This window comes from Triticum aestivum, chromosome 1B (genome assembly GCF_018294505.1).
Source record: "Triticum aestivum cultivar Chinese Spring chromosome 1B, IWGSC CS RefSeq v2.1, whole genome shotgun sequence".
Taxonomy (NCBI): domain Eukaryota; kingdom Viridiplantae; phylum Streptophyta; class Magnoliopsida; order Poales; family Poaceae; genus Triticum; species Triticum aestivum.
In genome coordinates this window covers 588699877-588709040 of record NC_057795.1, presented here as the reverse complement: position 1 = coordinate 588709040, position 9164 = coordinate 588699877, and positions in this window count along the sequence as shown.

The window sequence follows — 9164 nt, the reverse complement described above, 5'->3', positions numbered from 1 at the left end:
TTCGAGGTCTTGAGGAGCAGTGCTAGCACGACATGAAGCACCTACAATGATGGTAATGAATATAAAGGGGGGAAACCATAAGCTTTACGAGTATAGTGCCCGTGCCATGGCGGATCTGAAGGTGCAAACCGGACAAAGCAACTTCGCAACCAATGTTTGCTTTCAACTAGCCACTACGATTTGGTACGGACAAGAAAAAAGTACAGTAAACAAATTAGGATCTATTTTTCGGGTGAGATCAATAACTTAAGCACATATGGAAGAGTACCACCTCTCTTGCGATGCTGTGTAGGCCTATACTGATACGTTGAGGGTGCTGCGGGTGCGATGGCTATCGGCGGCGGGGAAGAAGACTTTAGATGGCAGACGGCCGGGTCGGGGGATAAATCATGTTGCCGTGGACGAGGCATTCATAGGAGCGGCAATGACAAGGTGGACGACAACGCCGATGAAGAGAGAGAGGAGGCGATGAAAGGATCCTGGTCCAGCGCCGTGGATGAGAGATGTCCATCTCTTGCAGTGGACGACGGGGTAGGGGTAGCGACTCCGGCAAGGTGGAGGATGGGGTTGCGGACGGAGGAGGCTGGCCGCAGCGTGGAGGTTGTCGTGCCGCCGACGGTGTATGAATGGGGAAATGGAGGGGAGGGGGATCTCAAACTTTGGGACGCGCTTCTCTGAAATGTGGGAAAGTTACGAACTTATCCCCCGTTTAAAATTTTGGACATCGCGTCGGTTGGGGATAGGACGGTAATCTCGCATCTCCCAAATGCCGGTAACTATTCAGGCGAGGAGAGGGTGATTTGCCGCCCACAGTTGGTGCCCATGGTCTATGAACGGGGCTGATAGGTAGGGCGGTTGTGTCACGTCTGAGGGAAGTTACACATCTGCCCCTATTTAAAATATTAGCCTACATCTATTTCGAACGAGGAGAGTTTGTTTTGCCGCCCACCTTGTATGAATGGGGAAATGGAGGAAGAGACACATGTCTTTTGGATGAACTTGAATCAAATGTGTTTTGCCGCCCATGTTTGGCGCCCACCGTGTCTGAATGGGCTCAAAGGCCGTCGTGTCACGTCTGATTGAAGTTACTAGTCTACCCCTATTGACAGCAGTGTAAATCCGGTCGATAAGGATGTCAAGTGGCAGGGGTAGATAGTAATTTCCATCTCGCAAACACTTGCTTCGGGAAGCCCACAAATTATAGTGGGTATTTAGCCGCTTCATTCAAAACTTGGGAGAATTAGCATTCACGTTGCCCTGGGCCCTGGCAAACTAAATTCAAATCCAATTTGTATTCGATTACGAATATCCACAGATAATTCTATGTTTTGTTATTTATTTCTTCAAAACCACAACAAAGATTTATTCCACCTTTATATATGATTATGATTTAGAAATGCAGTGATCTTCGAATTCAGTAGGTTGGATACACTCTGAGTCAAACCATTATTTCATCCAATACAATATGCTCACACGAAAAATAGTTCACCTTATGTCAATCATACAAGTACTAAGGATTACCTCGCCTAAAAAATTCGGATCATTACAACACATGGACAACATAGGGGTCTTGCAACATAATCCATTCAGAGACATGACACAACATGCAAGTACAATAATCTAATGACAATTTCAACTCGTATCTAAAGAAGAACCGGTATTACCCTGGGCTTCAGATAGTAGAAACAACAGGACCTCCTCCATCTTCAAATGCAACATTTTTACTTCCTCCAATTCTTGGGTTGCTTGCATAATGTGTGCCACTAATTCCGTAATTTCCAGCCTCAACATAAAGATTACCTCATTCATGGCAGCCACACCATCTCTTTCTGCCTCGAGTAGAGCCTTAAGCACTATAATATCTATGCTCAAACTGCTCTCTGGCGGTGTTGCCTCTGAAATGCTACCATCTGGTAACATGGATGGCGCACTGCTTCCACAAATAGATTCTAGGGTTGTACATTGTGTCCTAGTGTGAACGGCATCCTGAAAGGTTTCCGCTGGACATAAGTAAGAGATAGTTATCGTATGATCCAGGCAGTAAGCTTACATGGTAAATGACAGACGAAGTATTGCCGAGCATGGCAAGCTATATTTAAATGGTTTGAAGCAGCATCAGCCGAAAAGAAATTAAAATGGTAAGATGAAACAAAGGATGTAAGAAGCAAATAAACGACATCCACCAGTCCCATCTAGTTAGTTTTTGCTAGCTCCCTAGTTCCTTTTCCTCAAAAAAACAAAAACTCTTTTGAACTATCATACCACTAGTGGACTTTAATCGGGATTAAACGGGACCCAGTTGACATCCCTAGTTGAAAGGGAGTGTACCACCGCTATATTTAAGCTGCCAAGGCATCTAAACAGTTGAAATAATCTGAGAAAGCACTTAACAGTGTGGCCTTATATAAACTATGACGACAGTCTTGTGATGAAGTTGAGAGGAAAAGTTAAGGACTCAAATGAAATAGGCATGCATTTCTTTATGATAGTACAGCAGGCACCGCTGACATATTAGCCAACTCAGGTATAGTGTAACAACAAACAAGCATTCGAATCAAGCAATACAGCAAAGCAGACAACTGAACTATTTGTAATTCGGTAGGGTTACAGGTTGAGAGCACGAGCCAAGAAAGCAGCCCACTCGCATTACATTTCACATGTACTAAAACACACTGGCTTACCATATGTTGCTGTGAAGCCTCGCTGCTGTTACAATGTTCTTTGAAGATATCGTCAGCATCCCGTGGTTGCAAATCTAGTTGTTGTAGTTTATTCTGCACCCTCTATTTGGTAAAATTAATTTTAATCACATGCACTGGTCCGAATTGATCATCGATGGTTCATCTAAACTAATGAAAGAAGGGTGTATGCATACACGACAATATATCTGCTTCCCTCTATTTTTATGCTTGTTCGAGGTGCCAACCCCAAAAGAACAAATATTTTGCTTGATGGGGTTGGCAGCTCCATAATTAATAGAAGCATCAAATTAGTCATGCAACTTGGGAAGATCAAGAACACACAAAGAAGTAATGAACAGAGGCTCGGAGCAGTGATGTAATAGCTAGCATCAGAAAATGTAGGGTAAAACGAACAAAAAGCAGCGGAACCACATGCTAGTTTGTTGATGTGTAATTAAGCATAGAGAACATTAAGCAGTCTGATGGAACCAACAGGTGGCATCAGAACAACACCATTATCATAAATATAGCATTCAAGAAGTAAAATAGTAGGCAGTGATATCTAGGAAGAATAGTAATATGGTACTTAGGACAAAACTAAAACATATTAACTATATGTGAACTGGTATTTTATTTTGGCACAAGTAACATGTTCACTGCCACAAATATGGCCCTACAGGTGCAAGGAGAATAACGCGTCTCACGAAAAACTGAATTATGCCCTGAAGAAATTCAAAGGTGCGGTGCTTATGCTAGGAAAGTGAACGTAGGCGCCGGCCATTGGATAATAGTACCTGATTCTCAGCGACGTATGGGTATCATTGTCATACTTGATAGCTAAGGATCATCGATGGTGCTCGTGTTGCAGTTGAGTTTGGGCCAGCTGTCGCTGTCGCTGAAGCGGCTCCGGTGCTACGGTTGTGACGCCTGTCGACATACAAGAAAGCTCATCTGTGGTAAGTGAACAGTTGCACGATAAAGAGAAAAACCGAAGGAGTACAAATCGAAATAACCTGATGAGGCTTCGGCGGGCGCGTCGGTAAAGCAGGGCCGGTGGAGTTCAATATGGTGTCCGTGGAGCGGGTCCAGTGCAGTGGACGAAGGCTTCGCCGGGCGCGTTGTATAGTGCTTTCGGTGAGGCGGATCTGTTGCGGCGGACGAGGGCTTGTATGAAGGGCCAGCGAAGGGGCGGACGAGGGAGTCAGTGAAGGGCCTACACTATGGTGGAGGAGGGCGCCGGTTAAGCAGATCCGGTGCAGTGGACCATGATGGCGGTCAAGGAGATCTGGAGCGGTGGACAAGCCAGTGGCTGAAGCGACTCCGATGAAGTGGTGAGTTGGCAGTTGGGGTTCCAAGGTGCGGAAGGTAGATCCGGCGGGGTGTGAGGTCCACCACTGTGGCGGAGGACTAGATTCGGCGGCTTGCCGTGCTTGGGCGGTCGGGGAGGGGAAGGGGAGGGGCTCTGGGGAAGAATGTTGGGGGCAAAGAGGGGGAAACAATGGAGTTACCAAAGCATCCCTTTACTGTTCATGTGGCAGGGGTAAAACAGGAATATCGCAGGGCTAATCTTTCGGGCGCGTGATATTTCGATGTGGGCGGGAAGTTTGAAAGCTTTTGGCGCATAAAATTATAAGTGTTTTGCTCTAGTACGGCCGACTATGATATCATGGCCGGCAATTTGTTTGTTTTGCACGCAAAAAAAACAGCAAGTTTTGAAAATCAATTTCTCCAACTCAAAACTTAGATTGTCCATTCAATTCAAACATGTATCATTGAGCTACTACAAGCAAATACCATCATACAGTCCAATTCAAATGAAATTCCAAATGTGTTTATCCTAAATATGATGACAAAAGCAAAAATGTGTATGTGTATGAATAAAGTGGATTATTATAACGTTTGAACATGCCCGTATGTGTATATCTCTAGGTTTGATATATGAATTTGAAATCATGAAATCCCGGCTTAAAAAATGTACCTCCGTTTAAATGAATTACAAAAGCTAATGATGGAGTCGAATTCCAAAATTCGAATCTTAGGTTTGTAATTCTGGTACATCAAGGTATATCACGCATGTTCAAAAGTATCGTTATCTCATAGTCCAAACTGTGAAACAAATTGATCAACCATGAGTGCACAATATCTCAATTACACTAAAGTCCCTCAAATATAGACACCTCACTCTTTATCTGAAGCCACACACCCCCCTCGCCCCCACACACATAGAGAAGTCGTTCTCTCCCCCAAACACCAACACACGAGCACATTAACACCCCTCTCTCTTCTAAAGTCCGGACCCCAATATAGGTCTCTATCACTTTGTCTCTCGGGCATGCACACATCTCTTACCTCACTCTCTAGGTCTCCCGCTATCTCTCTTTCCCAAGCACACGCACTATGTAGAGTGTATATTTCCCATACACACAAAATGTCGCCCCCAAACGTCTATCTCCCTAGTTATGTGGTTCTCGCACACTCACCTCACACACCACCCCACTGCAAACAAGCACACTTTTTTCTCCTTGTGCACCACTCTCCTCTTTCTATCTCTCCCACATGCGGACCCGCCCCAGCTCCTTCCATCTATACATATATGTCGTGACTCTTTCCATAGCTCCCTAATGTATCATCGTTCTCGATTTCAGACATTGTTCTCTACACCATCTATTCTAGATCTCTCATGAAGTCCCTATCACACACACGATGACTCGCTTCCCTTGCGTCTCCGTACATAGGCCAATTTCGAACAACATCAACATTGTCTCCCTATCTATACGCCATTTATGGACACAAACGCCCCCTCTCTATCTCTCTCTCCATCGCTAGCTCTCTCTCGCTCGCTCTCACACCCTTCTCCCACACACACACTCGATGTCTCTTCCAAATAGTCTGCTCCCCTTGCCTGCACCCATGCTATCCCGCTACTACACATGTCACACCATTCCCCCTTCTCTTATACTAGGTTTACATCATTAGTGGTCTCTCTACTCCACATACACGCACTCCCTCTCACACACAAATGCGTGCACACACACACACACACACACACACACACAAACACCCATTTATCTAGATCCTCATCTCTCCCCATGTCCGCATGTGTATCTCACACATTCACTCTCTAATTATGTATATGTGTCTCCACGTTACACAACACAAAGCCCCATGTACATGTCTCTCTCTATCCTCCACACACATAGACACAAAGAATCTGTTATCATTGCCTTAGTCTCTAACATATCACACACACACACTGTCTCTCTCTCTTGCAAACATGCCCAACAAGGGTTTCCCCGTGAATAACTTACCATCTATTCATCAACAGTCGTGGCAGTACGGCGAACATGAGACGTGAAAAAGAATAAATCTACACGTGCTTAGACAACCTAGTATGACTACTAGGACTAGAGCAAACCAAAAAGCACGCCGCCGTCACCCCCTCCTTACCGGCGACGGGAAAATCTTTGTTTTACATAGTCGAGAAGTCATTGTGCTAAGGCCCCACATGCCGAGGCGTTGAATAGAATGTAGATGCTAGTTTAAGGAAGCAAGTATCAGTAATACATTTGTATCTCCATACTTATATTTCTTCTCTTATAAAAAACTGAGTTGGTGATGATGGTACGTGTGCCATCTTGCAATATAGACAGTCCGATCTATATCTGACGGATGGAATTTAAACTAAAATATACCAGCACCCCTCTCCACATTTGCAGACAAGGCCTTCCCTCGTTCATCCTTATCTCCAACAGACCTCATTGTTGAGCAATTAAGAAAGGAGGCCTCTGGAACAAACTGGCCTAGTGGCCGCTGTCGGCGTCATCAATCCCCATGCCTCCGCTCAGTCCGACCACCAATCACCACCACACCCCACTCCTCTTCACCTTATCTCATATTTCTCGAGATATCATTAGTTTTTACACATAGGATTACTCCCGCAAGGGTCAATCACAACAAGTGTTTTATAAAAAAAATGCATCTTGATGTTCCGTGCAATGCACGGATCTTGCTAGTACTCCTACAGAAGACTAAGGGGTTGTTTGGTTTGTGACTAACTTTGCCAAAGATTGCCACACCTAAGGTTAGGCAAGTTTGACCAACTTAGGCAAGTGTTTGGTTCCAGCCGCACCTTTGGTAAGCCATACTTGGGTCCCACATGGCATACACACAAAAAGTATGGCAAGATTCCTTTAGTCTTGCTAACTTGTGGCTTTCATTTTGATGAACTAACCTTAGGCAAGCTTGGCAAAAATGTGTGGCAAAGTGTGGCAACGCTAGGCCTAGAACCAAACAGCCCCTAAGTTGGTGATGATGGTGTGTCTACCATCCGTCGTTTCTGACCATTAGAACTACATCTAACGACTATGATGTAAGTTGTTGCCTTTTCTCACCAACATCCCACTTGTCTACCAATTTGCAGAAAAACCCATAATTAGTATCTTAAAACCAACCACATCTCTCTGTGACCTCACCAAAACAGCCCGAGGAATATATTCTAATTGAAACATAATATATCTCTAGTGACATTTGTATATCAAAATTAGAGTGTTTTGTATCAAGTTTGTCAATAAGTATTATTCTAATTATGATTTGTTGCAACGCACATGAACATTGCTAGTATTTCCAACCATGCATTTTTTTCAAGTATTCCATAGTTTCGAGTTTTCCATCAAGATATTAGTCACTCATGGTTGATATTTACTTTCAATCATGTACACATATGCACTATGTAACTAGCCTTGCTTATTGGCTTCCAAAGCTTAACTTTCACACCTACTTACAATATGTAGAGTATTTAACAAATTACTACCACTTTGAACCAGCCCTAGGAAGAATCTATTGTACAAAAAATAGCAAAAACATACCCAAAATTTCTTAATCCATGCCAAAAACTACTACCTAGTACTCCTACCGATTAGGTTCGTTTAAACCCATTTATGACACGATTGGCCCACACATCCATGCTGACGAGGCAGCTTAAACCAACACATTTTGTTTGACCATTGACACAAGGGACCCACATCTGACCTTCTATCCTGTTATTCCCCCTCAAATCATTATTTTTCCTGAACATTACTTCAAACAGTACTGATGCGTGTTTGTCGGTGGCGCCAGTGATGAGCTGGTTGGTCGCCGCTCCGCCGGACGGGCCGGACGCCGCGCTGGCCTCCGCACGGGTTGGCAGGTTGGCCCGAGCGTGACTCACGAGCAAGCAAGCCATCGTGCTGGCCTTTGCTCGAGCCAGATGGCTGGCCTTAGCACGGCACGCGCGAGCAAGCCACCGCTCTGCCGTGCTAATCTAGCTAGCAAACCTTGCAGATAAGCAACTAGACGGAGCTATCTTGGCTAGCTAGCGGCCGCGAGCGCCGGACGGAGCTGGCATCCGGGCTGCTGCAACATGGGCTCTGCACCACCGGCGGTTTTGACCTCGCCTTCTGCCGACGGCGGTAGCTGCATCCCATGGCCGAGGATGACTAGGTGGACGGGCCGGAGGTAGGAGGTCACTCGGGGATTTTTGTGCAGACTGACATGTAGGTCCCACAAGTCATAACACCCAGTTGAATAGAAGGCGTTGAATTAATGGGCGACATGGGCCCTATCAGAGGTTAGAGTTAGATTCTAACCTTGAACTAACTCTAACCAAAGTGGTGTTTGGATGGCAGGGTTAGATTGACAACAAATGTATCCAAACAGGGCCATGGGTTGAAACGTGCCTATAACGACACTTTGTAGAGTAGTCATTTCTTGGTAGGGATGGTTGGTTAGAGCATGTACAATGGTTGATAAGGTAGTCTTATCTTAAGTCTGCCACGTATGCAAGTGGTAGTAGTTTCTTGGCATTTTAGTGGTTTCTTGCATTATTAGGGGTTTCTGTAAGGAACAATGCACGTACTACTAGTGACAAAAGGCGATTCTAGGTTGCGTTGTACTCCAACGAGTACTACTAGTGGTCGCGGGAGTGTATACCTCGTTTTGTGGGTTTGATCCCGGCCGAACGCACGATGGCCTTTTTTTTAAATAGTAACTTCGCTGCAAGCCAATATTTTACACGGGTAGTTTGAGTTTTGAAGTCAAACGGATGTGCGCACCACAATCTGGGTGCACTGGATAGCCTAGCCACGTGAACGGGTTTTCCTTCCCAGCATCCCGTGGCTCGCATGCTCACCCTAGCTTCCTCATCACCTAGTAGCATATTTAAACTAGCGCCTCCCAATTAAGCTTGAGGAGCCGGAAAAGCCTGGCGGGGCATTGGGAACTGTGCAATATGGCTCTGTACGTAAAGTGCTCTACTACTACTCTGTAGCTTGTGGCGTTGCACGCATGGACTTCACTCCATTATAGGCTCTACTATAAAAGGAATTCCTCTTGACGTGTTTTTTTTGAAACGGGGGCAAAAGCTTTGCTTCATCTCATTCATAAAGAAGGAACTACTAAAAAAGTTCGACGAGATCCATTACACCTTCACAAATGGAAGCGAAAAGC